The sequence below is a fragment of the Dermacentor andersoni genome, chromosome 10 (genome assembly GCF_023375885.2).
Source record: "Dermacentor andersoni chromosome 10, qqDerAnde1_hic_scaffold, whole genome shotgun sequence".
Classification (NCBI taxonomy): Eukaryota; Metazoa; Arthropoda; class Arachnida; order Ixodida; family Ixodidae; genus Dermacentor; species Dermacentor andersoni.
The window spans coordinates 74,629,789-74,646,829 of NC_092823.1; the positions used below are offsets into that span (position 1 = coordinate 74,629,789).

General features: G+C 44.9%; 1 protein-coding gene across 3 annotated transcripts in view; it reads left to right on the forward strand.

Moving 5' to 3' along the window:
* Positions 1–354: 354 nt before the first annotated feature.
* LOC129380689 (uncharacterized) overlaps positions 355–17,041 on the forward strand; it is a 202,644-nt gene continuing 185,957 nt past the window's right edge. For all 3 annotated transcript variants that reach the window (XM_072284772.1, XM_072284771.1, XM_072284773.1), the window contains exon 1: positions 355–500. The gene's annotated coding sequence lies outside the window, so the exon portion shown is untranslated. The remainder of the gene's footprint in view (positions 501–17,041) is intronic.

A 17,041-nucleotide genomic window follows, 5' to 3' on the forward strand; every position in this document is an offset into this window, starting at 1 on the left:
TTTACTCGTCGGCAAGAGTTGTCCATAGAGCCGGTTTGTTGGTTGTGGAACAGTTGGGTTGTTATCATAGAGAAAGAAATTCAACAAGAGGAGACACCCTCCAAAAACTGGCAACAGGAAACACGTCACGCCTAGTTTCAACTCCATCCGTTAGTTGACGCGAGCATCAGAAAAAAAAGAATGTGAAATAAGCTTACAGACAACGTTTTATGTTTTTTATTCTTTCCCACTAATAGTTAAAAAGTTTTGCGTGTAAATGAAATACTTTGCGACTTATTTTTGTTGCGTTGCCTAGCAACAATAGCGGCACGCCAGACGCGCGTGCATACTTCATGCGCCAGACAAGCCGCAGGAGTGGGCGAGGCCGGCTGCGCATGTGAAGCTCGCATGCTCGGCGACCCGTCTTTTTTGGATGTAGCCCGTTTCTTGTGCTCCCGGCGTTCTTTTGTATTCCGTCTGCATTTCGGCACGGTACATCTGCACTATTGGACTACAACAAGGTGAGGAATTTTGTTTGACAGTCTGCGACGCAGTTCAAGCACATTTAGGCTTACTGCACAAAACTGAACCTATATAGTGACGCAGTTATCGAAAAACAGCTCCGCCGTCGAAGTCTAGGTAATCTGAGCTAATTATTCGTACTGGGAGATGTTTGCAACGCTTTCTATGAGCCCAAGCATAATTAAAACTTATTTTGGTAGTTTTTGGGCACGCTCACCGCACCCGCTTTGCGACGAAAAGCACCTTGGCCGTGTGACGCAGTTTCGCTTGTACTGAATCTTACCGGGAGAAGTTTTGGCGCATTCTCAGACCGCAGACATTATTGTAACTAATTTCGCTACTTTTTGGGGTACTTTTCAAGCACAGTGGCCGCGCTCGGCGTAGTGGCGAAGTTAGCGAAAAGCAGCTCGGCTGTGTGCAGCAGTTAGTTTCGCGTGTACTGAATCTTAGTGGTAGAAGTTCGTGACGTATTCTCTGACCCGAAAAAGTATTGTAATCCATTTGATAACTTTATGAGATATATTGAGGCGTGCTCGCCGCGACTGGGGTTGTGAAGCTGTTAGCAAAAAAGCAAGCCAGCCATAGTGAGTTAGTTTTGCGTGTACTGAATTTTAGTGGGACAAGTCTACAGATATGTGACGTACCGGCCAGTCGTCTTCATTAAGCCTCTTGCGCAACTGTCGTCTCTCTAATAGACTAGTGAAGTCGCTACTTAACTAGTCTATTAACCGAGGCGCCTCTCTGCGACGGCAGGTCAATTCTATCCAGCTGTAGTCAGTATGATGTAAGAATTTCTCTTCGGTCAGCCGTTCTCAACTCTACAGAGTTCTAAACACAATGTCAAGAACTCGGCTAAACACTTATTTGGCACGCTCAAAGATAACAAGGTTGGATGCGTTAGCCTCACACATTTCTTTGCTTTTAAAGATAGGGAAGGCGGTATGTATATTGGAGTATATAAAGGTCAGGTGACGAAAAACGCGCTTTACGGCGTATTTGTTTTTACTGTATATCGACAAGCTTCGTGCCTGTAACGAAGACACCAATGGCAAGGATTGTACGCAGTGCAAGAGCGAATAATAAAACAGTGCATTCCGTTGTGGCTCAGCAAGCCACTTTCATCCTTGGCTGCATTTATCTGCGACTTAGCTCGTGTTCTTGCATGGCGATACATGGCTCAGAACCCACAGCATCACGGACCTTCCAAAACCATGAGGTTTGCGGTTGGCAATGGTGCGCAGCCATCTGCATTACGTCATCGCCTGGAACGTAGTTACATCATCAATAAATGAAGGAGCCAGAGTGACTCCTCGCTTCTGACGCGTTTCATGTTTCGCAACAAGAACTTCTGATGCTTCCAATTCCCTTGACAGCTCATTAGGAATTGGCTCTGGATGTATCATGTAGATAGATATTTGACTGACTTTGCTGTAGGGAGCCAGCGTGGCGCGGAGCCGATGGAAATACAAGCGCACATGACGGCGTCAAATGCGGCGCCATTAGCAGAGGGAAGTTAGCAGTCGATCGTGGCATTTTTTGTTTTCTGGCAGTTTCAATTTGGCTGCGATTATAACGCTGCCTTCCCCACGGGGATCGCCATCTCTGCGGTATTGATTTAGATACAAAATGAAACAGTTGTTTATAACGAAGGGTCCAAAGCTCTTATTTTTCGATTGACACGCACGTGTACACACACCCACACTTACATGCAGACAGCAGAAGGACATAAGATTCATTAAATTTTGGATTACTTTAATCTCGTGCTCTAGATTCAGTAGAAAAAGTTTGTCGAGCGCTTATCCAGTTTGCATAGAGTACCCATGTTGCCGGCATGTGATATCATTTCATGATGTGGCTTTATATTTACTTCATCGCTCACAAACCCGCATAGAGTTAAACTGTCATGTTCGGCTTTGAACAAAGTAAGGAAGTGAAGGTATGAGTGGCGATACCTCCGACACTGACAGCCTAGCTTGGTGTGAAATATTGCCACGTGCGTTTATTTCGGCTTGCAGCGACGCGAGCGACGCAGCTTGTGTCGCTGCGACGCGAGCGGCGTCGCTTGATGCGTTTCGATAATAGACGCGTTTGTTGGTTTTGATTTGATAAGCATCGAGACGATGCTTTTTCACTGTGTGTGTGTGTGGGGGGGGGGGGGGGGGACAATGCCACGTCTTTTTTGTTCGGTTTGCAGCGACGCGAGCGGCGTCGCTTGACGCGTTTGGATCATGGGCCCGCCTCAAGCATTCCGCGACGCAAGGTCTAAATACGCGACCACTGCTTGCGCTGGCTCAGTCCGACGAACGCCGTAGGCGCGCTTGCTGTTTTCGCCTACACCAACTTGTTCGCTTGCTTTAAGGCACAAGTTCACCCAATAAACTTTCTTTAATTTTACCGCCGACGCACTGTCCCTTTCTATCTACTTGCGTGTCTGACAACTCGCTGACACAAACGTGACATTTTGTGGAGGTGCGGGGTATCGATCCCAGTACCTCTCGTAAACAAACGGCCTCATTGAGCGCCTAAATAAAACCCTCGCCGTCATGCTCGCGATGTATATGGACATCGGGCACAAGACTTGGGACGACGTCCTTCCGTATGTGACGTTTGCTTACAAGACCATACCACAAGAGACAACGCATTTTTCGCCATTCGAGCTTGTCTTCGGTCGCCACGTCGCTACTATGCTGGACGCGATGTTGGCTCACGTCAAAAACGACAACGTCTATTCAAACGTTGCGACTTCTTTCAACGCACCAAGGAACCTCATCAGCTCGCCTGAATGCGTATTAAAGAGCAGCAAGACGTCGACGCCCAACTCTGCAACCTACGACGACGAGACCAATAGTATACGCACTTGGTGACCGCGTATGGGGTGGACACCAATTCGTCGCCGCGGGCTTAGTGAGAAGCTCTTGTACCGTTACTTCTGGCCCTACAAGATGACTCGACGACTTGGGCCACTAGTCTACGAGGTTGTGCCCGATGGAGTGACAGTCAGAGAGACGTCCCGCACAACCTGAGACGGTCCACGTAGAGCGCCTCGAAAAGTTTTTTGAACGTTAGCCGACTAATGGGCATTTTTTTCGTTTTCCATGTTATATTGCATGCTTACAAGTTTCTTGATTTTGATTTGATAAGCATCGAGACGATGCTTTTTCACGGTGGAGATGGGGGGGGGGGGTGGACAATGCCACGTCTTTTTCATTCGGTTTGCAGCGACGCGAGCGGCGTCGCCTGACGCGTTTGGATCATGGGCCCGCCTAAAAAATTCCACGACGCAAGTTATAATACGGGACCACCAATTGCGTCGGCTCAGTCCGATGAACGTCGTAGGCGCGCTTGCTCTTTTCGCCGCAACGAAGCTGTTCGCTTGCTTTGGGGCAAGAGTTCAATCAATAAACTATATTTAAGTTTGACACCTACGCAGTGTCCTTCTCTGTCTGCCTGCGTGCCAGGCAGCTCACCATCACCTACTTCACAATATTGTGTCATAACAACGGCATTGCATTGATTTAATATAGCTCATTATGCGGGTAATATAGTTGATGGCTTACTCAAGCCACGGGCACCAGTGACTTCTCAGCTGTATTTGCGAATATTTTTAATACACACTTAATAAATTCGTTTACTGAATTTTTCCTCATACTTAATTATGTGCATTCATTGGAAAACAAAATTTATATGCTATGCCTGTTCGCTACATATTTTTAACGGTAATTGGGTGGTAGTTTTCTTTATGGTAATTTTGCCATCAGTGCCTACCATGGTTTCCTACATTATACAACACTGATGAAGTAAGACGTCCAATAGGAGTGTTCTTGGGACTTTCTTCAGTCTACATGCAACGCCTTCCCGTATCAGATCAGTATTTCAGAGCTGGCTCTAAATTTTAAAATTACGGATTATACTAGATTATTTGTCATGACACAGACTTTTGAGTAACAAGGCATAGCTTCACGCCATGCAGAGTTTCTTGTTCAGTAGATTACTAGTTCAAGGGCTGCTGTTTTATGTTCTAGTTTTGACTTCGCATACCTGCACTGCTATTGTTTGCTGTCTCTGCTATTGTTTCCTGGCCCGCTTCCTGCCTTGGCCTGCCTAACATTCTCCTTGTAAACGGGCTTATTTGACGGTTGTTGTGTTCGTCTCAAAGCCACGTCAAAAGGATTTGACGAATTGTTCAACACAAGTGGTGATCGCAACGAGACATTTTTCCGCTACTAAACCTTGGCGTTTAGTATAACACCGTATCGGCTGTAAAGCTAGTGGTGACCCTAGAAGACAGTACGTGTTCTTCACTAATTGTTCCAAGACCGAAGATGACCTCACGGTGTTAACCATGAGGATTCTGCTGCTATCAGTACGTATGGGCGTAAGCTCAGAAATAAGCGATGGGCGTGTTTTCCTCAGTTTTATATTTCTTTTTGCGATTATTCATACTATGTTGCTCAGATACATTCCGTTACCCAAGGAGGCACAATGTTATCAAGCAATTGTAATAGTTTCATCTTCAATAATTACTGGAGTTCAGGTACAGAAAATGTTTCGGCAATGTATTTAAAAAGAACAAAGTATATCTGCCAAGCTGCAGTGATTCCTTGTGAGTAAGCAATGCGCACTACAGCATGCGTCGATTATTACAAGAAAATTGCGCTGATTCCATGTTCAGTACCGACAGTACAGCGTTTAGGTCACGTATTTCAGGAAAAATTTCTCTAATGGACCAATTGCGGCGTATATAGTACAGAAGAAGATCAAACCCACGATCCGCATGAGTAGGCATAAAAAGAGGCTGTGTCAAGAAAATGAAGTCCATGAAATCAATCATTACAACCTTGAATCCACATGATGTCCCAGTAGTTAGGGGCTGCTGGTTCTAGCCAAAATTACGAAGATTCACACCGCCACCAAAAATGACGTACTCAGAGGTAGTTGCTTTGGAGGCAGTAGCAAATTCTTGCACTACTTGAACAGAAGCCTATGGGCGCGCACCGACAAAAAGAACCAACTCTCAACGATTGACCGTAAGCAAGTTTTAAGTGACACCACACAGCGTCGCACCTGTCTTCAGGCTTTTTCATTATATAGGACGGGATATGTTGATCTACACAGACGAACATGGTTGCTGCACTCTTTGAGGTAGCAGACAATTTTGTCAGGAAATAGGGAAAGAAGTGTCGCCAATAACAACAGTTCTTTCGACCATGAACTGCAGGTTACGGAAAAATTCAGGTTTATTATTAACTCTTCTGCAATTCACATGTCAGAAGAAAAACACGGCATATAGGCGTATGCTTGTTTTGTCATTTCTGCCTAAATCCAGAGAGTCATAAAAAATGTGTTTGAAATTATTCATATACAGCACTTCATTCTACAGGCTAACGCGCACGCCCTCAGTTTTCTCTATTTTAGCATACTGCCAAAGATGCAGTCTTCTTTGCGTACCAGCTCGGAAAAGTATTTCGATACAATAACGCCACTGCCTTCGAGTTCTGAAATCTGGGGTTTTATATGCCAAAACCAAGGTTGGATTATATAGTAAGTGGGGGACACCGGATTAGTTTGGACCTTCAGGAGATGCTTAATATGCCCCCAATGCACCGAACACGGGCGTTTTTCATTACGCGCCCTTCGAAATGTGGACGGCGCGGCCAGGAATTGATCCGGCGATCTTGTACTTAGCAGCGCAACACCATAGTCGCTAAGCCACAGCCGTGGGTTTCCCTTGAGTTGTATTCTTCTTTCAGCGATGCGAATTGGGTAATCGGCGGTTGATTTCTCCGCAGCCGAATGTTTCCTAATATATACACTTTCTATGTTGTTTAACGATGGATTTCCAGATGTGTAGAGCACCTTTCTTGTAACGACCACTCCGATGCAGACGAACCCTCGCGGGCGCAAGTGCCAGCTACACGATAAAACACTAGGTTGAGTTACTGGCGATGGTTTTTCAAACCCTCTAGTTTTCTCTAAAGGTACACAATCACTTCAACATTATCTTCGCCGCTCTTTTTGCTCTCTGCCACTGCCGGCTCTCATTGTGACAACGGTGCGCGTATAACTTCGGTGCCATTTGTGCGTGACATGAAACTTTTGATGACTACACATCATTTTGAAACTGTGGCTTGTTTATTTCTTGCCCGTGCAGAAGAATTGGTAACTTAGTATGAACATGAGTATCGAGATTGACTTTACAGATGGAGATTGAATATTTACTGGGCGTATATGTACAGACAGAATGCGCAGCTCGAAACTAGAGTGCTGAGCGACACCACTGATCGGTGTTAGCGTAACATCCTTTTCTTCTTCTGCTGACAACGTCTTTCTATGGCGGCACAATTAACTCCCGGTGGCTGAAGCACCGTCCCGGCGCAGTTTAGTGCGGTGAATCAGTGTTCGAATTATAAGGCGTTAGTCGGGAAACGTTTACGATGTCAGTCACTGGTTGATCAGTGGAAGACTTTGGAGTCAAGGGTAATATCTCGTTAGTTCAGTCATTTGGCGCGGGAATCGGCAAGGTCAAAGGTAGCGTGGCAGCGGTTTCTGCACAGGGCGATGCGACCGCTAGAGCAGGACAAGAAACCCGGTGCTGAAGCTAACATCCCTATGGAGGCTGTCATAAAGAAGCTTTAGGTCGTCTGAAACGAGTCAATTGTCCTAATGATCATTCATCACCCAGAGTTGTCTGCCTCTATGTTATGGCAATGCGGTGATCCAAGCCAATTGCAGACTACCAAAAGAATGAAAAATGTCATTGACAGCTGTAAACTGACGTGCGTGTTCGCGCTTGCATTGCCATAATCTCCTTGCTGCGTTCAATAGCTGCAGCAAAGAAGTCAATATAATATAGCTTCATCTGAGTCATCTGCTACCAATTCCTAATGAGCTGTGGGACGATTTAGAAGAAGCCGAAGTTTTGTTGTGAAACGTGAACAGCGTCACTAGGAAAAAGTCACTTAGACTCCTTAATTGGCAATATAGACTTGCTACAGGGTATGACGTCATACAGATAGCTTCCTACCGCAAACCTCTGGCTTGACTGCACCCGTGATTACGTTGGTCCTAAGGTTTTCGTCGGGATGCATTAAAATAAGTTAGTGAGCACATTATTGTGGCTGCGAGTTAAAAAGGCTTAAAGTTATGTTTCTACAGCGCAGCGGTTTACCTGACGGACTTGCATGAATGAGCCGTATGCTTGGTCTCACATAGGGGGGGAGGGTGGGAGGGTATGTTGACTGGCTAATGTCCGTAAGTTGAATAGAAAAGATCGCGGCGCTATATGATTTCGTAGTGGGAGGGGGGGGGGGGGGAGGGCTGTATCTGGGCTGGATAACATCCGTAAAGCGAACAAAAAAGATTGCAGCGCGAGCGTGAAATACGGGAGAACAAAAGATAGTACGGGGAAGAAAACAGAAATGACACGTGATTTCACCGCACCCTGCGCCTGCAGAATGGAGGAGTGGACTCGCGCTGGCCGCCATTGCTGCCGGCTGCGCTCATTGCGACTGCGCGGCAGTTGGGGCAGGAAAACACGGAGATGTGCGCCGTGGTGGCCACCGCAGTGTGTAAGAACAGGATTGTGCATTGCAGAGGTACACCACTGTAGCGCTTGCAACTCCAACAAAAATGGGGAAAATGGGAAGACCACGCATTGTGCTCACTGCTGAAGAACGAGCTGATTACGAGGAGAGGCATAGCAGCAGAGAAGCGACTATAACCAACCACAACGTGGGATTGCGAAAGCGGAGAATGCGGCCAGTGACTTTGCCTCCGAAGAACGTCAGCCGCAGTAAATGCTACTCTAATCATCGGCGTCGAGTGCAAGCTACCGATGAAGATAGTACATTGCAGACCGCTCGTAAGAGTCAAGGTAGGTCGTTCGAGTCTGCATCCAATCGGCAGAAGCAACGTCGCTGGCTTATCCGCCACCATATGATTGGCCCGGCACGGAATTTATTTTATTTTATTTTGCCCATGGTCCAAGGTACCTGCGCTGTATAGTTTTCTTTAGGAGCATGAATGTTGTCGACACACGAGGAAAAGAGACATATCTAGAAACTTTGATTTAATCGTAAAGCTTTGCATTATTGGAAATCTACGGACTTGTCCCCGTTTTTCATCCTACGAGAAATGGTAGACGGGATTATCTCGAATGTTTTATCATAGAACTTGCAGAGCAATTGTTTGAGCCGATTTCTTGCCGATGCCTTCGAGAAATGTTTAGATTCAAGAATTGCCGGACATAGAAAGCTTTTGTATTGGTGACGATTAAAGCAACTTGAACATGGCGAGAAGGCGTTGAGTGCGCTGTATGTGAAGTGCGAGTAGTTCAGTGTGTATAGGGTTGATGTGGGTCAAAGCGATGAGCAATCGACCTGCAGAACCACCTCTTTACTCGACTTCGAAACGTTTTAGGACACTCACAATTTATTTATTTTTATTTACAGAATAACTGCGTTGCCTCGAAGGCATTATCGCAGGGAGAACAATTAGAGAACAATGTACTAAATTGATCATAGAAATAAGCAAAGAATACAATAAAGTGACATAAAGGTGCGAGCACAAACTATGTTAAGATTTTCAATTGTAACAGAAAATTAAAACGGAGAGAAGACAGTAAGGCATTGTCACAAGCCAGGAATAAAAATCATGATTATCAGATACTGAAACACATTCATCCGGTAGCAAATTCTAGTAAATCAAAGTTGAACATCTTGAAGGGGCAGCGCAAGAAGTCGATGACAGAAGGAAGGAACACACAGGACAGCGCTGTTCCTGCCTTCAGGCATCGTCTTTTTGCGCTGCCCCTTCAAGATGTTCAACCAGCACCAACTCGCCCAAATGTCGAACCTTCTACAGTATATCACAGTTATCTGAAAAAAGGATTTGGCAAAACTGTGCATGTTACAGCTGGATTCTCGAACATTCATCGAGAGGTCGAGTGGGGTCGAGACATAAGTTGGCTCCGGAATGCATTTGCGGCTATCAATGCCTACTTAATATAGAAGATACGGTGGAAGTATTTCAGTTTAAATTTTTTCTTCTGGTGATTAACGTTTGCAACCCAGCAATGCTTTTATTTCAGTGATACTTTCGGAAGGCTTGTACTTCCTGGAGACGAAGCTTGCACCCTGATTGTGAAGTTTTTTTTAACAGTTCCGATATGGGTCCCAAATCATAGAGGTATAATCCAGGATAGATCTCACATGCAAAAAATAAAGTGTTTCTTTAACATCATTGGATGCTCTACTTGACATTTAAAGGAATAAAAACATTTTACTTGTTTTTATACTGACTGCTGCATGTGTACGTTCATTTAAGTTTCGGGGTGAATTAAACACTAAGTTACTTGCACTCTGAGATGCTTTTTTGATGTTGTGTTTTTAAGTCTGTACTGGGATTGAGGTTCGAAATTTTTTATTGGATAAACAGACGTGGTTATATTTATTATTGATTCATTTGGCAGCGTAGGCAGCAATTTTCTACTTTATCAAGGTCCCTCTGTAAACAACACATGCATCTGCAAATAATTTCAAGGGGGACTTTATGTCATCTACATGTCATCAATATGCATGAGGACTAATGGTAGTCCAAGAACGCTGCCCTGGCGCACGCCTGAAGATACGGTTATCTACAAAGAACTTTAGCTATTCAGAACCGCACACTGTTTCCGAACGCTTAGGTAGTTACAAATGCAGTTTCGGATTTTAATACTAATAATCAAGACGTTAATTTAAAGATCAGCAAGTGATCACATACTGTGTCAAACAATTTTTTAAGCTTAGGGAATATTGCACGTACGTTTTTATTCTGATCAAGGGAATTGCCTATGAAGTGTTGGAATTAACTATGTGTGTGTTGCATGAGTAAGCGTTACGAAAACCATGCTGTGAAGCAGTACAAAAGCTAATTGATTCATGGTATTTAAATAATTTACTATACAATATATGCTCAAAATTTTTGCAGGATACTGAAGTTAAATCAATATATTGTCGGTAATTTTCCGCCAGTTTCATGTCTCCTGATTTAAAGATGGCATTACCAGCTGCTATTTTCCAATCCTGTGGAACCAACCCAACCTAATACGACATTTTAAATAAAACAAAAAGATATGTTGCAACAATGCCGTGGCTTATCTTCAGAAGATAGGAGGGAATTCGATATGGACCCATATATTAAGAGGTGTCCATTTCCCGCAAAAGACAGTCGATGCCTTGTATGTGGATGTTTATGTCGGGCATGCAATGACCAGAGGCACAGTTAGGAGAAAGTTGTGCGGTCGTGTCGGTCATTAGTCCTTCCGAAAACACCGATTTAAAACATAGTATAAGCAATTCAACCTTTTGAGCGTCTGTCGTTATAGTAGTGCCATTTGATTTTATGGCTTGAACTAGAATGTCATCGGCTCCACTTGTTTTTATATACATCCAGAAAGCTTGAGCCTTTTATTTTTGAGGTCTGCGTTTATGGAGCGAAAAATAGCTTCGCTTTCTTGATTCTCAGTTTAAGCGTGAAGTTTTCATTCCTTAAGTGTTGCCAGTTAAGTGAATAGTTATTATTACAGAATTCTTTCTACGCGCTCCAGCTTTCCGGATCAGTCTACGCACTTCCAGACTAAACCACGGTTTATCTTTTCTTTTGTCGCAGAAGTTTACAGGAATTGTTTGTCTAGTAGTTCTACTAATCTGTAGCGAAGGGTGGGCTTTAAATGCTTTGCATCACTACTCTCTAACAGGCGCTGGAAGGTTGGCAAGTATGATACTGATTCTGCCTGGCTGGTGTAAATATTTCCTTTCTCAAAAAAGAATGGTCGCCGTCATAGTTTCACCTGTATTGCAATACTGAAACTATTTAGTTTGTAATGATCGCGTCATCGTAACTGAGGCCAGGTGGCATTGACGCTTTAATCAGAATGTGGGCGTCTTTACAAAGGACAAGATATGATGTCGCCTGTTGTCTAGTAGGAACAAGTACATAATAGGTTAAAATGTAAATCATAATTAGTTCGCGAAAAATTGTATTGATTTGTGATTTGTCAGTCATTGGACAGTCAATGGTCCAAGTTATGTCTGGGAGGTTAAAATCAAAGCTCGGAAAAACACTATCACAGAGCACTGATAATTTCAGGCAGGTTATTATTTGACTTTTTATCACTATCTGGTGGTCGATAGAAGGATCCAAATACTAGTTTTACACCTCTGGGTGGTACACTTGACACCATGCTGACTCTGCATCATCGTTAAAATGAACTACTTCACTAAATAGGTTACTATTAAACTAAAAACGCCTGCGCCGTGCCCGTGTCTACCTTTGCAGTTGGCAGTAAACCCCGGTGGGAATACTTCGCTATTCGCGGTACTCTTATCTAACCATGACTCGGTGCCTAGTACAGGGTCGTCCTTTTTGAAAGGTAACACGCGAGCGCGTGGCCCGTGCTCTGCGGCGGTAAAGTCCCTTGATAGTTTGAAAGTAGCGACACGCTTTGAACTCTGCCGCCGCCGCGCGACCTCCTCGCCTCCTCCTCGCCTCTTGTGCGCTCCCCCGGCGGCAACCAGTTTTGCCCCCGTTTTTCTGCACGACGATTGGTCTCCCTGCCGTTGCCCTTGGAAACGCGCGGATCTTGAGTTTTGCTTGTGTTTTTCTTTTTCGTTCGCGCCATTTTCCTCCTGAGCACGGCTGGCTCGGCGCTTTAGCTCGGCGTAGCGAACGTTGTACGCTGTGTTTCCTGCTCTATGTGCTAGCGCTATGTCGTGCTTTTGCACATATAACTGCAGCAAAAAGCCTCAAGATGGTTATGCCGTTTTTATGATTCCACAAGGAAAGCGTGACGGCTTGCGCAGGAAGCAGTGGCTGCATGCCATTGGCCGAAATAACTTTGTTCCGACAGAGAACAGCGTTGTTTGTGATCTGAGGCTTCTTTCTTATAGCTCGTAGCAAAGCATCCCGTAATGCTGCATTTTTTTGTTTCATTCTTCCGGCCTGCTCACCAGCGTTTCTTATTGCGGTTGTCCTCAGTATGCTTAATATTCTGGGGCGGCTCCATCACCTCGCACGTCGCTGTTATTCAGTTGGAAGTGCAGCATTATAGATTCTGCTTTGCGCCCTGAAAAATTTAGTGGCAAGTATACCCGTGGTATTGCAGGTGATGAGCGTTAGCTTGTCAACATTGAATTTTTTTTAAGTTTTAAGGCGAAAGCCTTTAGATCTCTGTGTGTCAAGGTCGCGTTGTAAACTGGAAGTTTCACGTGACCCAAGGAAGGCCAGAGGAGACCCAAAGCATGTCCACCCCTGTATAAGAGAATGATTACCCAAGTTAATTAATGAATCATTAGTGATTGACATAAGGTGGATTAGGGAGGATTTGGGTTGATTAGAGTGCATTAAGAAAGATTAAGATGCATGAATAAAGGTTAAGGTGGGTGGAGGACTAAGGCGGATTATGGTGGATTAAGGCGAAGGGTTGATGAAAGGGTATTAAAACCGATTAGGGTGGATTAGGGTGCATGGACGAGGATTAGGGAGGATTAAGGTGGGTAAAGGAAGATTAAGGCCGATTCATGTGGATTAAGGTGAATTAGGGTTGATAAAGGAGGATTAAGACCGATTAGGGTGGATTAGGGTAGATTAAGGTGCATTAGGGACCACGGAGCTGGATTATGTTTGATAGAGGTGGATTAGGTTGTATTAAGGTAGATTGGGACTACTAAGCAGGATTAAACTGGATTAGGGTGCATGAATAAGCATTAAGGTGTATGAAGGATGATTAAGGCGGATTATGATGGATTAGTATTGATAAAGGAGGATTAAGACCATATAGGATAGGCTAAGGTGCATTAGGGGCGATGTAGGTTGATTAGGTTGTATTAAGGTGGATTAGGGTGTACTAAGCTGAATTAGGGTTTACTGAGTATTAAGGCCGATTAGCCTACCATAATACTCCTAATGCACGTTAATCCACCGAATCAACATTCATCGACCTTAATCCTCCTTCATTCACTTTGATCCACCCAATCCACGGAACTACTCCTTAATGCACCCTAATCCACCTTCATCGACCTTAATCTACTCAAAGCATCCTTAATGCACTTTAATCCTCCTTAATCAACCATAATGCTCCCTCATTCACTTTAATCCACCCTAATCCAGTAGAATCGTCCGTAATTCACCTTAATCCACCCGAATCTACATTAATCTACCTTAGTACACCCTAATCCTCCTTCATTCACTCCAATTCACCCTAGCCCACCATAATCCTCCTTAATAGACCTTAATCCTTCTTAATCAACCCTTATCCTTCTTCATGCACTTTAATCCACCCTAATCCACTATAATCGTCCTTAATGCACCTCAACGCACCTTCATCCACCCTAATACACCTTCATCGACCTTAACCCAACCTAGTCCTCCTTTATGCACCTTAATCCACTTCATTCACCCTAATGCGCCTTCATCGACTTTAATCCACCTTAAACCTCCTTAATACACCCGAATTCATCTTAATCCAATCACTAATCAATCATTACTTTGCTAATCATTAATCATCTCTTATACGCAGCTGCACATGCTTTGGTTCGCTTCCCGCCTTCCTTCGGTCACGTGATATTTTCTGTTGCTCACAACGGGACCTTGAAACAGAGGTCTCAGGCTTTCGCTTAATAAGCCACACACAAAGGGATGTGTCACAAGCAATACTAGATCAAACGCATGCAGTAAAGCGCCTGATCATGTGGCTGAAAAATTTTCTGGAGTATAGAACTCGCCTCAAAGCTCCCTTTACCTTCGTATATCCGGTTCATACGGCTTTAAGAAAAAACCAACCTCCTCATAAACGTTGCCTCCAGCATTATCGATGCTGTTATTAGCATTTCTCAAAATTTTCAACCCCACCGGGGCGCGTAACTGGCCCAAAATAACACGCCTCCATGGAATCCCGCGGCCCGTCCGTGGGAGCCCAGGAGGAATAGCGTGCCGTGCGCAGCCGGCGGGCGAGGAGAATCGAGGAGGATAGCGCCGTGAGGAGGAGAGTGTCGCTACTTTCAAATTATCAAGGGGTTTTATGCGGCGGGTGCCTAGGGCGCCGCTCAGTGGCAGCAAGAGAAAGCACGTCCGCTTTTGGCGTCATCTATTGGCGGTCAGAATGACTAGACATGGCCGATTGTCAAGCGCTGACTGGATTCCCTTCCCCGCATTACTGATGCGCAAGGAGCGGGGCCTGCAGCGCAGCGCCTGCTGCTAGCAAATTGCGCTCGGTAGGCGAGCGCACTAGAAACATCGAAGTGCCAAAATACGCCCGCTAGTTGCACCAGTGTATTTTTTGCAACCCGCAGCTCTGGCTTTCCGCTTCCTCGCGCAACGTGAATAAACCTAAGTTCATTTGGAGCAATTTAGGAGAGAGCAACGCACTGAGGTGAAGCTTTAGCGGTGGTGTGTTGCTTTAAAATGACTGCGTCTAGAAAGACTGCCAATGAACAGTACAGGATAGGTTTTTTTCAACACATCGTTTCCTTCTAGACACAGAAGAATCGGACACCAGAAACGGGCAGGGAGGGGGCCATCGCACCCTGTCTGCTGCTGCTCCGTTGGCCGCGGTTGATTCGTGGTTTAATCAATTTCCACTCTGCGTACTCTGGTTCTTTTGTGGTTCAGGGCGCCTGCTTACTCCTTTCTCTACAAGGCCTTTAAAAAACTTGAAGATTTCTAGTAAACAGAAACTTGCAGGCAATAAAACCGAAAGACAGAAGAGCTTATTCAAATCCCTTACCATGTATTGCCTGCGGCTTATGACTGACTTTCTGATCAAAGCGCCTTCTCATCTCTGAGAAGAGATCACAGGCACTTATGACGTTGTGTACTGGTCTCCACATAATTCCTGGAAGCAAAGGGTGGCGGTTTTCCGTGCAGTAAACAGCACATAACCATAGGGCAATCAACGAAATAGTTATGAAGGCCTTTTGAGTGAGTTCGGCGCTATGTTCATGACGTTCATTTTGTCGCGGTGTATTTGCCTCCCACCACTTTTAGAGAGGAACCAAGCGTTGTGCAAGGGCACCATATTCAACAGGTTCTGAAAGGAGAGTGCGAACTTCTTGCTCGCCTTGTAGTTCAATATATCTAGCGCCAGAGTCCCGATAATGGAGACCGGTGATGTAACATGATTAGACTGCACAAGACAAAAAAGCGCTACGCGTCTTGCTTCCGCACCGGCTTTTTACTGTTTCTGCAGTGCGCCTGCAAAGAGAATAAGAACAACATGAACGTGGCTATCTTATTTATAAATAATCTCTTTTCTTTTAGAGCCCCTTATAGGGATTATCAATGACATAGATCACGCTGGCAGCGATGCCCACCGGACTTGGGCTCGAGACGAGACAAAACAGTTGCTTGTATTTCTGTGTATATGAAGTCATGGGAATTATGTCACCATCGCATTACTTCACCTTCAGTCTACGTGACGCTACAATGAAAGGGATAATTAGATACTTTATTTTTGGTACTGTTATCTACAAAAAAAAAAGAAACATACGTGACCCCTTGCTTTCTTTTCAAGACCAACAGAACATATTTGGCTGGAATCTTTTTCTTCGCGCCAGGTTTCAATACCTAGTGGCGTCACCATTTGCGCCTATCACATTCCTCATCCTCGTGGGAAGAGAGTCGTAGAGAGAGGCCGTGAGCGACTCGTTCAATCTCAGCTGGTCCCATTCCTCCTTTATGGCACTCCACAGATTGTCGGCCGAGAGTCCGTGGAGGGACCGGGCCGCTAGTGCTATTTTCAAATGACCCCACACGTTTTCAATAATGTTGAGGTCTGGAGACTGGGGCGGCCACATCAGAACGTTGACACCACGCTCTTGTAGAAAGCTTGTAACTTTCCTAGATGTGTGGATGGAGGAGTTATCTTGCTGAAATACATAATCTCCTTCCGGGAAGGGCCCATCAAGAAGGTGGGGCACCATTACGTCATCAAGGATGGCACAGTAGCTGGAAGACGTGAGCTTGCCCTCGATGCGAACTAGTGGACCGAGACCTTCTCTGGTTATAAAGCCCCATACGCTCACTCCTGATCGCCCACTTGCAGCCACACGTTGGAAGTAGTCAGGCCTGTAACTGAAGAAAAGGATTGTTTGAACCGGCACTGACAACAAATTTTCAGTCACTCAGTTTACAAGACGTAACTTTGTTCGATGTCAACAATGTAGCATTGGCAGTGCTTGATCGTGCGTGCTTTTATCGCCGGTTGTCTTCTGGCTAACTTTAGCGCTTCTTTTATGTGGTTTTCGTTGAGTTTACACAAGGAAACCTTTTCTGGTGCCTAAAAATTGCAAGTTGCAATGTAAGTATTGCAAAGCAATGCATTGCAATGCAAGTTAACACCGGTGTTTAAGTCCTCTTTGTTTATCTCCGTAAGACACTGCGATATATACAATTTATGCAGTAAGCGTCGTTATTTTGTTGGGCTTTCGAGGTACAATACTTTTTTAACAGGAAACGCCACCTACCGGCTGTTTTCAGGGCGCCAAACTATTTGCCTTTGGTC